Source organism: Drosophila rhopaloa, unplaced genomic scaffold (genome assembly GCF_018152115.1).
Source record: "Drosophila rhopaloa isolate 14029-0021.01 unplaced genomic scaffold, ASM1815211v1 contig_187, whole genome shotgun sequence".
NCBI lineage: Eukaryota > Metazoa > Arthropoda > Insecta > Diptera > Drosophilidae > Drosophila > Drosophila rhopaloa.
The window spans coordinates 251,969-273,121 of NW_025335069.1; the positions used below are offsets into that span (position 1 = coordinate 251,969).

Below are 21,153 nucleotides of genomic sequence, written 5' to 3' on the forward strand. Positions count from 1 at the left end.
TGTGTGCGTTTCATTGAGGATGCGGCGGCGGCAGCAACAAAAATCAATAAATTCGGCATGAGCAAGTCCTTTTTTCGGCAAAATGCCGGCTGTTGTTCTTGTTCCTTGTTGTGGCCGTTGGCTCGTAGAATTTTCTATGCATTCGGTTAAGGGAAGTTCCCTGCTAATGCAACATCCCCTCCCTGAATCTGCCTCTTTTCCGTTTCTGTGTCTGTGGAAAAAGGCTTTTGCCAGCCAGCAAGGCAGCAAGCCAGCCTGCTGCAAAAGTTGCATTAAACTCTATTACAAAACGCCAAGGGTGGTGGGCCAAAGAAGAGGGAAAGTTGAAATAGGGAGAAAGGAAGAGAATTCCAAATAAAAAGGGGGCCTCAAAGCGAGGGTGGCATTCAACGCCTCGACGAACTGCATCAAAGGAGCCCGCGGGCTGGGGACAAACGAATGTTTGACATTTAGTCCTTGCATTTGGCCAGCTTTATTTATGTTTTAAAAATATATAAATTTTCCACTTTTGAGGGCTCTTCTCCGCACCCTAACATGGCGTGTTTCCCAGCTCTTTTTGTTTTTCTCTGTTTTTATTTGTCTATGCAAAGCTTGTAAATCCAATGATTCATTCAACGACCCACACCCGCTTCAAAAGCGGAGTGACAGAAACACTCCGGAAATTATTCCAATAAATAAGAATGGACTGTGACATTTCTTTCGTGTGGCCAACCGAGAGTCTCCGCCCCCATTTTCTCTATATAGCTTTAGCCGCCGCCCCCTGGGAGTTTTGCCTCGAGGCGCTAATGAAAAAATAATCAACCAAAGGAGCTAACAAGGAGCAGCGCAGCTCATTTCGTATGGATTTTGATTGTGTGCTAAAATGTTCATGGAAAAGGGGGTCTAAGGAAGTCCTGCGAAAGGGGATGAATCATCCGTCCATCATTTGTCAACTCAAAGTCGGTGGGAGCTCATCATTTATGCGGCGTCCACTCTCCATGATTAAAATTTACAATCATTACGGCATTAATTGATATGCCATAAAAATGTTAGCCATGGGTGAATTCAAAATTCAATTTGTAACAGTTCTGCACAGATAAATGTTATTGTTGGGGAGTCATTCTCAAAGGTAAAGGTAGTAAGGTAAAGTTTAGCCATAATGCCGGTTGAAATTGTTTATGTATGTTTCTGGTTAAACTTCTTCAGGCAACACAAAAATGTGTGCACTGAGAAAAAATAAAATACGAAAATATTATTTGAGTTGCTTACTCAAACAAATATTGGAATATTAATAAAATAATAAACTTGAAAGATAATCTAATTGGGAAATTTAGATATAAATTAGTTTAAAAGTTGCATATTTCTTTTCCGATTGAAATGCAAAGAACTTAGATTGTATTATATGATAGCTTTCAAATGAAAATATGATTTCGTAGCTATTCAAATGGGAATTTTGTGTTCTAAAATAAAAATGTCAAAGTACACAAAACTGATGACAAATTTTGGTAATATTTTTTTATGTGTGTGTCTGCCACATGTGTGACTCCTTCCGCCCACCTCCGGCCCCGCCCCTGTTTTTCTCAGGGGCAGACAGGCATGCAGTATTTATGGTATTGAAACACGCAAAAGTTCAGTTCGAGTCAAATCGAGAACTTCAAGTGGTAAGCGCACACACACACACACACCCTCCAGTGCACAGTTGCATATGTGAGTGCGCCATTTTGCAAAAAGCTTTGCGCCTTCTTGGGGGGAAATGGGAAAAGCGGGAAAAGAGCTGCAGGGCCCACCCTTGGCAAGTTGTGTCCTTAACTCCAACTTCTGGCCAAGTCTCGGATCGAATCCCATTCACAAACACACAGACAGAGAGCCATGTGGAGCTAATGTATGCGTGCGCTTGCGTTTGTGTTTGTGTTGCGTGCCCTGCAGGGGTGATTAACCTTTGATTTCGCCCCTCATCCACATTTTGCCACTTTTCAACTTCCCTCTTGGCATTCGATGCTATCGCCGACTGATTTAACATATGCCCCAGACTATAGAAAAGCAAAAAAGAAAGAAAGATATAGTCGACTGGAAAATATCCAGTGACTTTTAATATAAAATTTGATTGACTATCCCATAAATATATAGTTGCCGGGGGTAGGTTTGTATAGCAGAAAATGATAGTATGAATTATATATAAATTGAAAAAATAATAATAACAATATGAAAGCGGAATCACTTTCTAATATAGACACTTCTATAAATAGGTATTTCAAGTATTACATGAGAAGTTTTAATTATAACTAGTTTACAGGATTTAGCATTTATCTATAATAAACTTAAGCAATTTATTGTTAGAATGGATATAAAATCCTTTAATAACCTTCTTGACCCTACTTTATTCACCTTTATAAAAACAATATACCCTTCCATTCCACAACTGGGGAATCTTCTATGTCTTGCTCTTGGCTTACCCAGATTTCCACTGATTGGCCATTTTCTTTCGCATGCTATTGTCGCTGTGGTCATGGCAACTATTCGAATATCCAGACAATAATGGGGCTGATTGATTTCCGTGTAAGTGGATTTGCCTAACGGATAATGCGATTATTGGCTTTTATCGAGGGTGTCTCTCCATTTGTTGATTTGTATGTGTGATTGAACGGCACGCACGACTGCGGTTATCGATAAGCGTTTATCTGGAAGGTGAGGGGAAGGGCCATTAGGTGCTACCAAGAGAATTATTATTTTCAATTGTTGCACAGGTGTGAATAAATAGATGATTTTGGCTACAAATCTGTAAATGATTGGGTGTTGCAGGTTAAGATTAAACGACAGCAATGTATATTCAAAAGTTTCACTTTCCACAATTTCCACAATGTTTTTTAATATTCAAAAGTCCTACCACAAAAGTACACTGAATAAACTAGCATCCTTTAAAGCCATTATTAAGCTTCCACTTTCGCATTCCACTTGTAATCCTTGAAAAAGTCGCCCTGTCATCATCTAGCTTTCTGATAGTTGGGCAAACAGTGTAAAATTGCAATTAATTCATGGCCAAATATTTATTTTGAATTATTTACTCTGCTTTTTTTGCTTGTTCGAGGGCAAGGGCTTATTTGCATATCGATTTAATTCCGTGCAGAATTGATGGCAGCAAGTATCTATGAGCAGCAGTTTCTATGAGGGATTTTCTCATAATTGCAAATTAATTTGCATTTTAATTAATTTCTGGTCAAGTCCCAGGAGAATCAAATTGATTGCAAACAAGGGAAAAAAGAATGGGAGTCCTGAAAAGCGAAAAAAAGCAATTATCAAGGAATATGAAAAGTGGGAGAGATCAAAACGAGGCAGATGCTGTAAAAATCAACAATGGCGTCGAGTACAAAATTTACAACTGAATGCGTTCCAGAGGGAGGAGCCAGTGCAGCTTTTCCATGTACACATGCTGTATAGGGGATGCCTAAGCAATTAATGTAATTCGTCTTTGTGCCCGTTGCCTTAATGGCATAAAAATTACGCATACGCCGCGTGTGCAAATCACCCAAAAGGGCAAAGGAAGGAGAAGTGGAAGCTAGGGCAGATTGCTTTACGCTCCATTTAATTTTCGGTAAATATGCCAATAAAAATTGCGGAACACGATGCGGCCCCCAGATGAATATTTGCTTTTAGGCCCCGACAAACCCACACACCCCGTCGGAAAAGGTCCTTTTGGCCTGCTTTGTGCGTCTTTTTCCATTTTAAATTGCCCCACAAGCACACTGGGCAGCGATAACTGCTTGTGGACAGAACGAATATTTCGTTTAATTAAAGCAGACCTGGGCCACATCAGGTGGAGGTAATTGACCAGGACTAGGGCCTCGACGAGGCACATTAGCTGGCAGGAGCTTGTCATGTCCTGGTAGGGAGATGTGCTGCATAAAAGTCGATTTTAATGTGAATTTCGTGTCGCACAAACGAAATAAATTTCAATAAATTTGCCCTGGCAAATGCGGGGGTAGAAGGTTCTAATAACTTTTAATTAGTTAACCATGTGGAAGTTTTTCGCAGCCCAACTAAAAGCAAATTTGCTGTCAGCACAGTTTAGTTTTCCTCTTTGACTTTCACAGCAGGTCGACAAGTGAATTATTAACGCCCGCCAGGTAAAACCATTGCCTCATTTATATAGGAACCCCCTTGATTTCATAAAGCAGTCAGAAATTTTTGGGATGCCAGCTTAAGCGTTATAATTAACTGCGACACAAACATTTTCGGCACTCAGTTTGCTTCCTTTTCGGGCTGTGGGAATATATTTTTGCGGCTCAGGCTAAACCAATTTGCCAGGACTTAAATTTTAAGCATTATTAATGGTTTTGCGGCGGGGCGGGTGTGCAGATAATGCGGATTTTAGTGGGGGAGGAAATGCGGAACCTTCGGTCGAGTAATCACAGGAAATCTTGGACTGAGCGTGGGACAACAAAGCATAATTTGAGTGGTTGACTTCGGTCTTACTTATTTTCCGATCATCCCCTATAACGGACTTTCAATGTATCTACCATAAGGAATATTGTAGATATATATTTATAATGATAGAATTGTTCAAAATAATAAACATTTTATTTTTAATAGAAATAAAAACATTATTTTCCACTAGTCTTCTGTATATTTGCTTGGTGTAGCCACACTAACATGTGCATAGCTGTCGCAATTTCAAATTCGACGGACTTCAGTCGAGTGTGGCAGAGCCAATGAGCTCGTGACATGAGCAAACGATTAAGGGATATAAATAAAAGCATCTGACATTTGGCAGTTGAACTGCATACCAGTCATCGTCATCCCCCTGCTTTCCCCATAGACCCTAAACTAATTGTTTGCTTTGGGCCAAAAGGCTGGCAAACTTTTTCGATTACAAAATTGTTTCGGTGAGGGGCGGCTGACAGGGCGATACAATTTTTAGAAATTTCCATTATCCTTTCGGCATCACGATGGCGTATGCAAACATTTGCCATTTGCCAAGTTGCTCAAAAGGGGCCGAGAGTGCCGAAAACGGGGTCGGGATGTTGGTCCAAACTATTCAACAGTCGGTCAGCGTTTTTAGTTTCATTTGCAGCGGCTAAAGCAAAGCGAAAGCAATTTACACGCATTTCGGCGCAAAATGAAACGTGCCCGCCACTAAAATGTTTATGAGCGCGGACTACGAAATGCGAGCTGGTGGTAAGGCGGAGGATTTGGGGTCAGATGGGGAAAATGGGAATTGCCGGAGCTCTAAGCCCGAGCTGATGAAATAGAACAGAGCCATAAACCCGAGATGTGGAGGAGGGCTTTCGCTTTTTGTATTTTTCTGGTTAGAACAACTCGGTCAAGAGGAGTTGGAGTCTTGGCCAGGAACCCTTAAAATCCTGCACGCCCAAGGGAGCTGAATGGGTTGTCTGTTTAGATAGTGTTGCAATTGTTCTCCTGCTGCAGCACTAACCCTTTACGATCCCCTCGTACTGTTCATCTCACTTAAAGAGTTGCCTACTTAGGAGAGCTCCTTTCCTCCCATCCAGATTGCACAGCAATTTGAATTGGGCTTGTGATTCCCGCTCGAACAATTTTCATAGCTTTGCAGCTTAGTGAAAAATTCATGGTGAAATCAATGAAGCATGATGCCAGAAATATGCATGAAACATAAATTCCAACTGCATTCGCCATGTCAAAATATAAGAGGGGGCTTAGGGGTGCGATTAAATGGGAAAACAATATTTCGGTCCTGGACAATTGCACATCTGAAACCGTTGCATATTTTCCAGCAAATTCTATCGGATTTGCATTTCACAACAACCCAAATAGCTCAGTCTTAGCCTTCTAAAATTACAAAACTTCAGGCAGGAGAAGATGCAGTCTGCTGTTCAATCGAGTCGACAACAATCGCCAATTCAACTTGGACCAACTTTGGATCTAACTTCTCCCTTTCCCATTGTAAATTGAAATACTTTACCCGGCTAAAAGTTGCCAGCTTACAAGTTTTACAGTTTCCGTCAAGTTTCACTTGGAATCTGCTCATAATATTTGCTATTAATGGCGCAAAATTTAATTTATGTCACGTCTCAGACGTCGAGGAAAATGCGCGTTTTATTTTATTTTATTTCGTTTTATTTTATGGCACCGGCGACCTAGTAAAAATATTTTGAAAAGCATTTGGCTGGCTACGTGATGTTCGTCCTAAACTGCAGGATCAACTGGCAGTCACGTGGGCGTCGCTCAAATGGGTTCGAGGGTCCCAAGAAGTATTGATGGAGGGGGTAATGGTCGAGGGTTAAGGGTCAGACTGTAGCAAGTTAATCAAAGCTGTCTATGGCTTATGGGTTCCTTACTCAATTTAAATTTAATTAACATTCCACTGTATACCTGTGATAGAATTCCTCTTAAAATTCACAGTAAAATAGAATACAGTTTCTGAAAAAGACACACTTTCTTTTATTTTTGATAACTTTTCCATTTTGGTTTTACTACATGATTACTTTAAAAATGATGATAACTTTAAAGCTGTATTAATTTGAGTGGAAATAATTTAAATTATTTTATGACACATTGTTTTTCCCCCATTTCAATAAATAAAATGCTTTTAATAAAAGGCCACATGCACCGAATGGTAATTAATATTTTGGTCATTACTATGGGATCTGTAGGTCAAAGTGATTAATGCCATTAATCCAAAACAGTTGCACTGAATTTAGTATGATGATGGTCATAAAATAAGCCATCATTTAAAAGGCACTCAAGATTATCATCCGTAAAAGCACTAATTAAATAAGCTTAAATAGTGTTGGTGGCCCTAAGAGGTTATAAACCCTCCGCAAGGGTATAAAACTTTGGCGTGCAGCGAAGGTAAAATTAAATAAAAAATATTTAATCATTTCCAGCGCTCTTCTGGCCAATAACAACAAAGGCAGCCACCACGGCAGCCGCAGCACTCATTTATAATGTAAACATAAATAACTCTTTCGGCAGATCCTTCAACTATGGGCTATGCGAGTGGGCATGCGGCCTTGTGTGCGGATAAAGCAATGAATTGAAATTGTAAATGAAAATTTCCACGCACACACACGCTTCGGCAACTTATAAATACAAATATGCAAAGCCATAATACGGCAAAAGAGTTGAGGAAACATTTCGCATTTCATGGAAAATTAAATTGCCAATGGTCAAGCCTCTCCGATTCCGTCAGGACAAAAAGCCCAAAGGGTTTTTCGTTTTGGGCATGGCATAGAAGCAATATTGATGGAAAATAAATTCGTTTTTTTCCTCCCTTAACTTGTTTGTGTAATCGATTCTCCTTGTTGCCGGAATCCTTGGACAAGTCGGCAGGACGATGGGTCCATGCTGATAATTGATAAACGGGCCAACAGCAGCAGCTACCGACTACCATGGAAATTCTCCGATTTAATGTGATTTACACTTCAACCTGTGCCATGTGTGTGCTCCGTGAGCTTAAGGCAATAAAAATTCCGGCATTCCCTGTCCGGCATCGTTTTCCACTCACGCCTCCGGGTTTTATTGAGATATTCCCCCCGGAATCGTTCGCCCATGTCGTGGCAGAGAGTTTGCTAAACGAAGAGTTTTCCTCCCATCGCTTCGCATTAATTGTCGGAGGAGTACATATAACCTTGACACATGTCTGGCCCCGGGCTTTGGGAAAACTTGTACGCTCGGCTACCTCCTACCTCCTCCCACTCTTCTGCCCGCAACTCTGCGGTCTCCTTAGTGGAAACCACTTTTTCGGGGGGAGCATGGAAATGTTCTTATTGCTTTACGCTTCAAGACATTTTCCCACAGTAGTGCTTAATTTAATTTTGCCGCTGTTCTCGGAGCTCGTCTTCTCGCTTCAGTTTTAGTAAAAGTTTCCAGGGGGTCTGGGTCTTGCTTAATTAGTGCTTGATATACTATAACATGTGTGGCTTGTGCGTCGTGCGAGGGGATTGCAGATTCTACACTACCAACTCGAATCTGGCCGAGAACAAGCGAAAGGAATGCATCCTTAAATAAAAAGCTTAAATTTCCACGGCTTTCCATCAGAACAAAAGTTTTTTCTCCGTCTGATCTTATTACAAAAGATGCCCAACTTTCCTCGCACAGAAATTTCGTTATTTGCGGGCTACACGGAAATTATTTCGAACGCCTCTGAGGATTACCTCCGATGCGTACGTTAATGTGTAATTTTATATTAATTCCCCTTTTTTCTCTTTCTCTTTTCTTGCAGGCCTGGCATCGCATCAACTTGAGGAAATGTAAGTTAATATAATATCATAATTTCTGTGGGAGCCCCCACTCAGCGGGCATTTCACACGAAAAACTCTAAGTAAATATCTGAATAATTTACAGCCATTCCGGGATATTTGAATTAATTTCTGGTGGCGCACATTCGGGGATTCTTTCTAATGGTGCGACGATCTGCAGAGAGTCAGAAACAAAAGACTGAAGCCGCGAACTCGCTGATCGTGTTCCATGTTCGGCAAAAGATAATTGCGATCCGCGGCCAAGACTGACTCTCAAATTATAGTTTATAGACTCCGCTGTGCGTTCTCCGCACTTCTCGGGCTTATGGCTTTCGGCACGCAAGGGGTTGGCCGCTTTTCCGACCCCCTCTCCCCCCTCCATCTGCTAACGAGCGCTCGTATTCATGTACTGACCAAAGTTAATGTGTTTCTTTTCTCCGGGGTTCCCTGCACACTCCCTCTATCTCGCCAGTCGCATCAAAGTGTAGCAGATTGCCGGGGCTCTCTTAATGTTTCTTTTTGCCTTAAAACATGTTTGTTTTGCCGGCTAGGCCCCGCCTCAGAAACAGTCTCCATCGCCTGGGCTGGGTCACTGACCACAGACAAATTCGAACAACAGTTAACGCTGCCTATCGACGCCGTCGAACCTGGACCCAAACTCCCATCAAGTCGGGGCTCTCCATCGCATCCCGTACCCGTACCCGTACCCATACCCCATCCCATCCACATGTAGCACACGTTTTTCCAGCTCCAAACACCCGAGAAACTGTTTTTGTTTGCCCGATCAGTTAGCGCCGAACATTCCACCACGGCTGAATGAATGAGTTTGGCCTGGAGAACTGGAAAGTGTGTGCCAAGGACTGAACTTCCACAAATTGACTGCTGAGATTTTAAGAAAATGAGATTAAACTCTTTTAAGTTGATTTTGCATTAATCATATCTTGACCAAACAATAATTTTATCAAATAACCTTTATAAATTATGTAAAAGGTTACCCAAAACTAGTCAATTATTTAAAGGTTTGTAATAGATGTATGGGTAAAACAAAATGACTGCGAAAAAGTTCAACTCCCGAAATAAAAACAGATAAAATAAAAGTTCATTGTTTGATTTTCCCAAAGAACAAATTTCAGAAAATACGTTAATATTGATGAAATTTGTTGAAGTTTTTATTGGCCTTCTGTATTTATTACCTGCATAACGCGATACAATTAATTAACAGCAATTGTTCGCTTTGTTGTCGCACTGCCCCAATAATTACAACAGATTCGCTTTTATTGTTTCGCCTAATCTCTCTGCTTTCGGTCCAAACAATTGATAAATTAAATGTGATTAATTGTAGGGCCAACTGGCGGAGCCAAGCGGCCAGCAGAGGGACTTCCAGTTAAGTCATCAAACTGACAGCGGGTGGTAAATGGTAAATGTTTGCGTTCAGAGCCAGCGTAATGCATTAAACTGCTCCGGTTGTGTTGGCAAATGTTTTAATTCGCTTTTGTGGCCTAAGCCCGTCGACCTTCCCTTCTCTGCGGCGGGGTTTTTGTGGCGGCAAATGCGAAAATGTTTGCAATTGACCGGGAAAAACTGAAATTGAGACCGAATTTATTTTTGAGTTTCTGAGTGAACGGAATCTCTATCAAATTGTCTGTGGTGAAAGTGGGGAGTGGGGTGGAAAATGTGTTTTATATTCCTGCAATTTTGCAGAAATATTCGCAAGTGCTTAGCCAGAAGGACCATCAACGGCTGAGCTGCGTTTTAAAGAGGTTTTAAGCTTTATGTGCATCATCCAGGTCCTTTTCCGTTGCTCCTGCTGCTTGTACGTGCGAAAAGCCCGGAGTTTTGTACGTGCCCGAAGCTCCAAAAGAGGCAACAAGTCGGACATTAAATAAACAATTTATTCGACCATTTCATGCAATTCTCAACTTGCGGAACTTCTAATCAAAATGACAGAAAGTATTTTCATTTCATTTGTGGCTTCAGCTCGGTTTTATGGCCCAAACTTTCGTTGCCCGCAAACGAATCAACAAACCAAGTGAAAAGTTGATTAAAGTTTTCTGGCAATACAACATATTAATAATGCGAAATTAACAAAAGTTTTGTGTTGCCAGGAAAAACGAGTTTTCCTGGCCACAGCGGGTTATATAAGCAGCAGATATTAGCAAATAGTTGCTATTCCATTTGGGCGTGAACGTCACGAAACCAGTGTCGATTGGACAGGATTTGAATTTCGATTTGGATTGGGAGCCAGATAAAATTAGCTGCCTTTCCATTCACCGCAGCTGCGAGTGGCCTTCAAGTTCGGTTCGGGCCAGAATTTTTTGGCTTAGGCCAGGGAAATACGGTCGAGTGGCGATGGAAACCCCGGACCAGGGTTCAAGGCATAAATGGCGAAAATTGCGAGAATAAGCGAATATTTTTTGTATAGCCAGTCCGCAAAAACGGTAAACCCAAACAGCCAAAGAGCCAAAGAGGAGCGAGCTCTTTCAATCAATTGCCGCCGCTGTTGCAGCTGGGAGAGCAATCAACATTTGCGGTCCACGAGGAGCAACTGAAACTAGTTTGACTGGTTGACACAGTTGGTGGCCAGTTGCCAAGATACCAACACACCAGGAGTGGCAACAGGGAGGGCGGCAGCGAGATGGCCAGGCTAAAAAGTAGTTTATGGGCGCACAGTTTTGCATTCTGCTGGAAAGTCAAGCCAAAGAAAGGTGATGAAAAGGCAAAATGAAAGTCAAAGAAAAGAATGTAAATTTTCGCCAACGCTCCGGCAAATGATGAGTTGCAACAGACGATGACGCTGGATGTTGCACTCTGACTTTTGCGACTTCAGTTGCCACTTTTGCTTCGACTTTGTTTCACCTTTCGAAGCTGGTGAAGCTGGCTCATTAGGCATTCGTTTGGGCACTTTCTGCCTGGTCACGGACACTGCTGGCCCTGTTGCCTAATTATAGCCACTTTCGCCCGGCTAATTGCCCGCCTTGTCATGGCGAAATTCATCAATGCCATCGCTGCCATCGTTTTCAGAGGCGTTTTCCGCGACCTTCCGACCTGACCTGCTCCTGATTTATAATTTCTAACGCCCTACTTGACATTTTTGCGTCTGTTCTGGTTCGTTGCATTTTCTATTTTCCACACAGAGAAATATTTATAGATAAGTGACTTAGAACGTCGGAATCCAAAAGTAAAATGAACAAGTTATCGGAGAGATTCTCAGCTGACTTGAAAATAGGTATTTTAATCTCTGAAGAAATCGGGAACCAAATGGAGATAATTAATATTGTTTTATGTATATAATACATATTTACATATTTTTTGAGAGGTTCCTACTTTTTTATTTCAATTATTTATTTTATTCCTCTCAGTTTGATCTGAACCCATTATGCACTTAAAATAATACTTTAGTTATTTATTTCGTTCTAATAAAAAAATAGAAAAACGTAAAAGTGTAATGTGTCTAATTTACACAGCACTTTAATAGTTTTTTTTACTGTGCAACATTTCGCTGTGCTCTCATTTCTCCTGGAGACGTTACTAATTGGTCAGCAAAGCAGCAGGCACTTTGCTCGCCTGGCGAACATTTCTCTGGCTCACAACAAATTTAGTTCACTTAAAGTGTTGATTAGACGGAATTATATTCGAGTTTCTGAGGAGAAGTTGAAGGCTTAACGCCTGAGCAGAGTAATTGCAAAATAAATGCAATGCTTTCCACTCTGATTTTGAGGATGTCGCCAGGGGAAAAGCTTGGGGATTGGAGGAGCTGAGACCGGAGAAGAGCCTCGTTTGTGCACACATGCCCGTGCACTTGAAACTGCCAAAGGCAGTCAAATACTGCACCTTTGCAAGGACCCCCGGATCCTCCTGAAACCCCCATCCTCGCATGGCTGCCATTAATACAAATGCAGACAGCGGCAGCCATTTTGTCCCGCAGCGCTTTGACAGCTCTTCAGCGAGTCCTCCTGCAGTCCCCCGATCCCCCAATCATGCCACCATGCCACCCTGCTCCTCTGAAATTGCCTGGAGTTATGTCTGAAGTTGATTCTCGCCGCACAAAAGAGTTACCCCCGTGATGTCGGCAATGTTCGTGCATTAATTAAATGCGATTTTCGTATATTGTTGGCCATGTTTGCTGGAGTTATTTTTTGTGATTATCATCGTCATCAGGATGTCCTGAACGAGGCGCACAGAAAACAAATTATGGGTTTTATTCATTTCAATTAAGTTTTTTTTAAAAGTCCTATCCTTTATTTGGCTTGAAAAACAAAATCGTTCACATATAATTTTAAATTTAAATTCAAAAGTTACCTTTCAATCAACAAAAGTGTAAATGCAAAAGTGTTTTTATTGACAACACACACACTTGGAAGAAATAATATTGACACAAATACAGAATTGCATAACCTTGATGTTCTCAAAGCAAATAAATAGGGAATTAAATGAATTTCAATAAGCTAAACTGTATTTTCATTTGTGAATTTTAATGTTTTTAATAAACATTGTAAAAGTACATAAAAACCTATTTTTGTTAGTTTTTGGGAGTCTTGTGGAGAACAAAATTTCTTAGGGTTAGTCCTGATTGCTAACAATATTATTTGATAACAATGTTATTAAAAGTTCTCCCCAAGATATGTACGATCTTATTTTTCCCGTGTGCCATTATGGATAGTAACCATACACATTCCAACTCCTGGCTTTGTTATCGCTCGTCTGTTTCGGTTCACGGTGCAGTGCCCCTGAAATCGGCTTAGACAAATGCATAGCTTACTGGAGCGCATAAGGACATTTGCATGAGCCTTTAATTTCGGCCAGCTGGCTAAGCCAAATATTTGAGGCTGGCACAAATCGAAGGGGGCAGTGCGCTGAGCTGGAAGGGAATAGTTTAGTGCCTTCTGATTCCGACTCTATTGCCGCACACAAAATCTGCCAATCGAACATCATCATATTTTGCTTTCAATTTCCTCACTGTTTGCTTATGCAGCGTAAGGGGCCTTCGAAGTGCAGAAGGGATGCTAGCTGGCAAAGAGAAGCAGAATATTTTCATATTCATGGGCTCCTCTCGCATGGCAAAGGCAAAATTCGCATACAAATTGTTTATTTCCCACACACACAGACATCCACTCGCCAACTCACCCACATCACCCCTGCATCGGCATCCGAATCTGCATTTGCATCTGCATCTGGGCGGAACTCGACTCACTCAACTCCCAACTCTATTTGCCCTTCGATGAAGGCAAGCCAAGTGTAGTAGTACAGCACCAAATTGAGACAATATTTGCACACGGTTACGTATACGCCCCGTTGCACGGTGCGGCAAGGCACACGGCATGGCATCTATAAACGAGCATTTTCATGTTATTGGCTTTGCATCGCTGCGATGAACCAGAGGTACGGCGACAGAGCAACCACTGTAATAAAACCACGTAACAAAATGATTGCATTTGCTAACAAATTCGTGAAAATTTCTGCCAGCGTTGACAGTTCCCAAGAACAGATCGGCAAAGTTTAGGGGATGGGCGAGCAGGGGGGGGGTCGAATGGAGCCGGGCAGAAAGCTTAACTATCTATATGGCGGAGTGAAGTGTGTGTCTGTGTACAGTGAACGTTTGTGGGGGGGTGGGGAACGGGGAACCAATTTACCGGAATCCTCTGCCTGGCTATCAAAGTTTTTGCAGGGCAATGCTTTTTTTTTGGCACACAAAATACCTAATGAAAAAGTTGGCGAATAAAATGCAAAACACTAAACTCTTTATAAAAGATTGAATATTTGCTTTGACCTTTGGTGAAAATAATCAAATTCTTGTTTTCGAGGAGTATACCGCGAATTTATTTGATTTCGTTAACTATAGTCATATTAAAATATAATTTATTTAAAATATTATCAGATTAAGGGTGTTCCCCAGAACATGAATTTTAAAATAGATGATCTGTGTAACAGAATTATTTTTTAAGTTTGGGGATTAGTTAGTATAAAGGTTATTTTCAAAGTTTTGGGACCTAAGAAGGTGTTATATTCGTGTTAGTTACAGTTTATGTCTATCAGTTACCTACAAACAAGAAATGTAATTTAATTTAACAAAGCATACTAAAAGAATAGACTCTGTTTTTTTTGTAATTGTACATTTGATGTCCATTGTAATTTAATTAAAGGATTTGTATCATATTTAAAGGTTTTGCGAATTTCGTCCTCAAAATGTGTTTTACCTATTGATCTTCTACTGTGACTCCTCTGAAATACCGTGTGTGTGTGTATTTGCTTGTTAGGGAGTATTTGCCGATGACTCATTCGCTGCAACTGCGCGTAACGGTTTAATGAGTTTTTGGCCACTCTTAGCTGCCCCCCTCCCAGCCACTACCGATTCCGCCCCCCCCCCTCTGCCATCCTGATATTTGCCAATTGATTTAAGGCGCAGCTCTTCGCGCTTTTTCGGCCATGAGTGTAGTGGGGTGGAACTGGGGGCGGTGGATACGTGGATAACACGCCATCACTCCGAGGTTTAATTGCGCAGTCTGGTTTGAGAGCATGCCCCATTGAAGCATTGAAAGTCATATTGACATTTCAATGAGTCTCATTTACATTAATGCCTGCCCACAAAGATACGAGCGGGGGAGGAGGGGGGGGGAGGGGGGAAGGGAGCAGAGTGTGGCAACTGTGGCTGCTTTATGGAAAAACCATCCGCCCTGTGGTCCCAGTGTGTCCTTGTTGTGCCAGTGGTTGTTGTTTGTCAGCATCGTTATTCGCGCCATTATTTCGCAGCAAGTTATCTCGCACAGCGTGACTTAAAAGTTAAGCGTATTCATTATGTCCTTTGTGCCCGACGACAACACCTTCCATTCCAGCATCCTCGTCGTGCCGCGTGCTGCGCTCTTCGTCCTTCGTCCTTCGTCCTTCGCCATTTGCCCACAGCCAGCCTTTGTTTTATTTACTTTTCCAATTTGTTTGTCGACGCGGTGGAACAATAAAAATCCATTTCATTGTAGCACCAACAGCCGTAGGCGGGCTGCATCCTTTATCCGTCTCATCCCCTAGGCCCCCATTCCTTAACTGGTCCTGCTGCACTTAGTGCTGAGCTCCTTTAATGCGGCCAAATTAAAGACACTGGGATTATCCTGCTCCACTGGGGTGCCCGCAGTTATCACTGGCAACCCGAGACTTCTCGACAAAGTTTTGGCCAACTGTCAATGCTGATTACCAGGCCAAACTTACCGCTCCGGCAGTCAACAGCCGGCTGGAAAAAGGATACGGATGCGGGGGCTCTTTGGCACTCGCTCCTCGAGTACGGCTACGTATGTGGAGGACTTCAAGTGGCAGCCACTCGCATTAATAATGCCTGAAGGGCTGCTCCTCCATAAACGCACAAAAGTGTGCACCACAAGTTGTAACTTCCACTGCTCACACAGATACGGATACGGACCCTAGAAACTCTATGGAGCGGGCTTTTCATGCACAAAGTTGGCATAATGTGGACTTCTGCTATCTTTGTTGCCCGGCAATTCATATGCCAACTGTGTGTTTATTTATGCTTACGACTCTTTGCGTAATCAAGTCTATCTTTACAGATACCCCTTTAAATCTGTTCCTTTAAATGGTATACTTTTTAGTTTTACCAGAATAACTGCAAGCTACTAGAGTTGTAATGTTTGTATGCAAATGGAGCAGATAAGTTTATGAAACCATCGAATTTTAGTTCCCAGTTTATAAAACTGTTACCGTCTGCTTACAATATGTCAATATATTCACAAACTTGTTGTATTCAACCACAGATATTTCATCGACTTGTTAATCGATAATTTAAAATTCAAATTTGGTTTCTTGGTGAAATTTAAATTCAAGCCACGTGGTTAACAAACTTTATTTTCAAACTGCAACTTAACAGCATGAAATGAATTGACAAATGTTTGCCAAGAGAAATTTTATCAAAGGCCAAAGTATTCAGTGGCGCAAATCACACAGAACCAATTCGAGCACAGCTCAAATCCCATTTAAAATGAGATAACACACAAGGCGTATGTGTATTTTATATTTGGCAAAGCAAACTTTTCCTTGATTTACTTGTGGCCGCCCCCCAATTCAAATGTCTTGCACAACATAATTTTCCGGTTTCGAATTCGGAATTGCCGCAGTAAAAACAACAAGAAGCCTCTTGGTCCTTGAATTGTATGCCCATGATGTGAGTTGCCAAATGTTGCACTCGCACAAACACAAACTGATGGGAAGTTTGTTTGTTTTAATCGCAGTCAACAATCGAAATGGAAATGATTTGAGCCTGGCCGTGGGCTAATTACTGGACACTCTGGGTCCATGGCATCGGATGTTTGTTTGCCAGCAAATTATTTGTCATTGCTGCTAATTAGGCGTTGTCTCCAGCCTGCAATTGAATGGTAATGGCATCCCGTTTTCTCCATCCCCAACGAGCTCCAATTGCTGTAATTCGCCTGGAAGGTGAGCAAACTGGATCTGGCAGCATAGTCTTTGATTAATGGATTAGGTGAAGATTGCTCATACGCCCGGTGTGATGCTGGTAGATGGCAAAAGTCATTACATATTGATAATGCCCAGCCATTGTCTCGACTCTGACCCACTTTGCTGCGTACAAACCCCCCTCACATCTCTCACTCCTCGCCTCCTGAATCCTGTCTTCTGAATCCTGTATCCTGTTACGGTAGCTGGAATCGCATTTAGTGCTTTGCCGCTCCTTGTTTGTCTTAGTCATTAGCAGAGCTGATAGCTGATGGCTGATGGGTGATGGCTGAATCCCCCTTTAACGAAGTCCCCAACCCACTGTGCATGTGCATCCGAATGATCCGATTTATTGACGGCACTCTGCTTTTCCACCCATTTGACAGGATTATCCATTATCCCCTGTCGGGCCCTTTTTCAATTTACTTAAATCGCCTCGCTCCGCAGGGAGGATAAATCACTGGCAATATTTCATAGGCAGGACTGCATAAAATCCCCATAAAACTGCGACTCCAATGCGAATTAAATCGCATTAACATAATCAACTTTACAACAACTATAAAAATAAATTCAATGGGATTTGCGCTCGACTGCCGACGATTCGTTCAGATCCTCCGGCACCGGCTCCCTGTCATTGTTGCAGACACACGAGGATAGCAGCCGAACTAGGAGCCTCCGTGCGAATGAATGGATGGACTTGACTGGATGTGCTAAAAGCTTGAGCAGCCAGGAACCTCGTATAGTGGCAGCACATTTCCGGTAGAAGCAGCGCCAATGGCAGCCATTGTTTTTCTGATTAAGCGCTGCCATATGTTGCCTTCCCTTATCCCCACTTGCCCTTCGGCACACTTCAAGAAATGAGTATGTACATAAAATTAGGGGGTCTAGATAGTGGGTATTTAAGAAACTTTTTCTATTATGTAGATATGAACTATCTTTTGCCATTTAAGGTAATTTACATTTTTCATTACTGCAAATAATTAAGTATTTTAGATTTAATTAACCAAAAATATAATTGTTTTGGAAACACAATGAATTTTTAAAATAAATGTTAGGACATTTTTGTTGATTTTGATTAGTATCCTTGCTGGCCCTTTGAAAAAGGGTGTGTAATTATAATTATCTACTACGTTATTGGGGAATTACGAAACTATATGCTAAGTATTTCTCCAAGTGCTTCTCGTTTGTGGGTCTCCCTCGCTGTGAGCGATATGTGTGAGCCACAACACACAAACTTAATTGCAAACAGTGCAGCACAACAGCGGCAAAGGGAAAAGCAAAAGCAACGAGCACGATGACAATGCCACAAAGGAAAATCCGCAAAAGAGAGTGAAGTAAAAGCTTGTCAACTGCCACCTCCCCACGCCCGTTGGCATTTATCATGAGATTTTCCCTAAGTGTTCGCTCTGCATTTGAATTAACTTGACGGCAAAAGTTAAACTGCTAGCTGCAACGCACTTAGATCCCAGATCCGTACCTCGACCCGTATGCACAGGGATATATGCGGTTGTGCAACTGAATCCCGGGATATCCCATTTTAGCCCTCTGCCTCTGGCTGCCTCACTTATTCATGCCCTCATTTCATTTACGCATTTCGTTTGTCATCCTTTGTTTCCTTTGGCGGATGCGGCTCCTGCTGCCCGTGGTTTCCCCGCCGCTGTTTGTCCTCCGGATTGTGCAATTAATGCGAGGAAGGGATGCCGGGTCATCCCGGACAGCTCTTGCCGCGTTGACATCTACTTAAAACTTTGCTGCCGGCCAAGTGGAGAATCGATCTGGGAAGTGGACTCCGGCTGAATTATGGAGGATGCTGTAGCTACTCCTTTTCGAAAACTGAGAGGTCCTCAAACGAACTTTTGCTCCTAACTTTCCTGAATTCCAGAATGGAACTCGAAGCTCCAGTTAGAACTTTTGCACTAATTCAGCGATTCTTGTCCCATTAATTAAGCAATTCCGGATGGAAGGCAACTCGGGCGAATCCGGCATTGATTTTGTGTCGAGCTGGGAAAACTTGGCTTAGCTCTCTTCCACAATTAAGTGGAAATGTCAAGTGGCTGCTGTTCTGCTGCCTTTGCCGCCAGAATACTTGGCAGGCGGACATAAATCTCATCCCTGCGATACGCGCTAATGGAGCGCGAGCAGATCGCCGGTGGCGGGGACTCTGATTTGCATTTAAATGTGAGTCCTACGCAATTCACAATGCTCCTTCGAAATCCTTCGCCAGCTGCAACTCTCCGGTTTCGCCGGTTTCGCCTGCTCAGCTGCTGCACTTCCTGTACTACTTGTTTCGCCGCTGGCACACTTTTAATTTGTACGCCATGTTGCAAGTCAAGTTTCCTTTTCCCCCTAACCAGGTTTTAGCACACTCCTCAAAAATTATTACACAAACTCTTATTATTTGTAGAGTAGATTGTTGGGGAACTGAAATATAATGGAAATTTAAGAAAATATGTTTTATATCCTGTAAATATTTATATAATATAGACTCGTTCTTATCTTACATAAATGTAGTAATATGTAATATACATATCAATTTGTAGTTTGCAGTATAAAAGTAAATCCTAAATGAATTACATTTTATGAGAATTCGTGGGAAGTCGGAAATTTACAAAAATGTAAGTAATATAACTAAATTTCATATTACCAAGCCGATTTCATGGTAGTACAAAATTTGTAAACATGGATTGGAAGATTTTCCGAGTGTAAAGATGCCACACCGTATTCGTTGCCCCTTTTCCGCAGTTTTCCATATGCATTGCTTTGGACAATGTTATCGTTTAAGCTCAATTGCATTCTCTTCTCCCTCGTTTTGTTTGCTTATGTTGGGGGAATCGGCATTATAGTTTGGTGGGTGGGGCTTTGTGGGTGGCTTTTCGGTCAGAGGTTTGATGGCAGCTTGTATTTGTTGCAGCTTGTTGCTTTTCCGCCTTAAGCGAACAGCAGCATCAGCAACAACAAAGGAAACTTTTCTTCTTTCGATTCTTTCGACATCGTTTTCTCCGCTTTTCCCATTCGAAAGGGTGTGTGTATGTGTGTGAGCTGTTGTTCTGCCATGTTTCTGCTGTTGTGGAAACTTTGTCCCGCTTCCGCTGCAATGGCTGCTTCCTTTTGTCGTCCTCAATTGCATTTTGCATGCTCAACAAAGGCCATTTCAAATGGCTTTACCTCGTACAAATTTAATTGGTGCCCGGGCGAGTGGAAATTAATTTCCCGCCATCCGAAATGCACTTTCACTCGGGTCTGAGAGCTCCGTCTGGCAGTTGGCATCCGAAATATGCTCCTCCCCCGAGGATTCCATTCCAAGGACTCTCGAAATTACGTATACGGCGTGTGGGGGCCAACTAATGTGGCCTTAATGCAGTTTGCTGCTCACACGTCTCGCCAGGTGTATTATTTTATATTATTTTCCTCTGCTTGCCTTGTTATCCTGCCATTTTCATTTAGTTTTCTTCCCAGCGGCGTCTAGACCGGAGACAGGCGCATTTCCGGCACGCAACCTCGTGTCTCGAGTTCTGGCAGACAATGAATTTTATTGCACTTCGTGTCCTCGAATTGGCTAATGTCTGCCCGGCACGCGACCGCCTTATCCCGACCACGAATTTATGGTAATTTCGCAGACAGTAGACAGTGAGTCCCTAGGATATTTGCCACTTCATTAAAACAAAACAAGCAATAATATTAATATGCCCCTAAAGAAAAATCACTCAGCCAAGCCTCAGACGAAATTCAATTAAGGTCCTTTGACTGGGAAACAATATTTTCCCCACCATATTGTTGATCAATTTTCATTAGCCTTTAACGAAATCTTCTCCGCTGTTGCCAGCGAAAAATCAGCTAAATCAGCTCTTGCCTTGAGCCGCTCATTAGGGGACGTTGAGAAGCCTGCCACGCCCCCAGGGAAAGTTGCCGCGGGCGGGATGTGATAAATTTCCATCAAGCTTAAAGCTGACACGCTTCGTGTTCTCTTTATTCTCCCAACCCCCCATCTCTGTTTACATTTCCCCTTTGTAAGTTGCCAAGACGGAGCTGAAAAGGAATCCCGAGAATGCGAGAACTTTGGGGCTGGATAATATTTCAGGTACACCTTCCCAGGATTGTGCTACTTAAAAAGTTTCCAGCTGCCGCTATTCTTTTGGGGGCGGCTGGGTGTCTCGTAAAACGTAAGTGTTTATGGCCAACCCTTTCTGGCCATGCCCAGTCGCATTTTCCATTTCCCTTTCCGTTTCGGCGGTGTTCGTTACACGTGGGAAATATTTGCCAGGCTTCCTGCCTACCCAAAATTTGACAGTTCCCCCAGTCGAAGCCCCACATATGGCGCATATAGCGCGTCATAACTTTGAATTACGATTTGCCTGCAGGGGTGGCAATAAAACAAAATGGCAACTTGTAATTGCCAGCCGACACAGTGACGCATTCTTAATTAGCTCCCCAACTTGAATTATGCAGGCGATAGCGAACTGCAAGTGCTGCAGTCCCCGAAAATATTAATTAGTTGGAAAAACTATGC

The 21,153-nt window shown here is 42.3% G+C and overlaps 1 protein-coding gene across 3 annotated transcripts in view; it reads left to right on the forward strand.

Moving 5' to 3' along the window:
• LOC108050151 (protocadherin-like wing polarity protein stan) overlaps positions 1-21,153 on the forward strand; it is a 48,625-nt gene that overhangs the window by 10,046 nt on the left and 17,426 nt on the right. For all 3 annotated transcript variants that reach the window (XM_017131665.2, XM_017131662.2, XM_017131663.2), the window contains exon 2: positions 8,180-8,207. The gene's annotated coding sequence lies outside the window, so the exon portion shown is untranslated. The remainder of the gene's footprint in view (positions 1-8,179; positions 8,208-21,153) is intronic.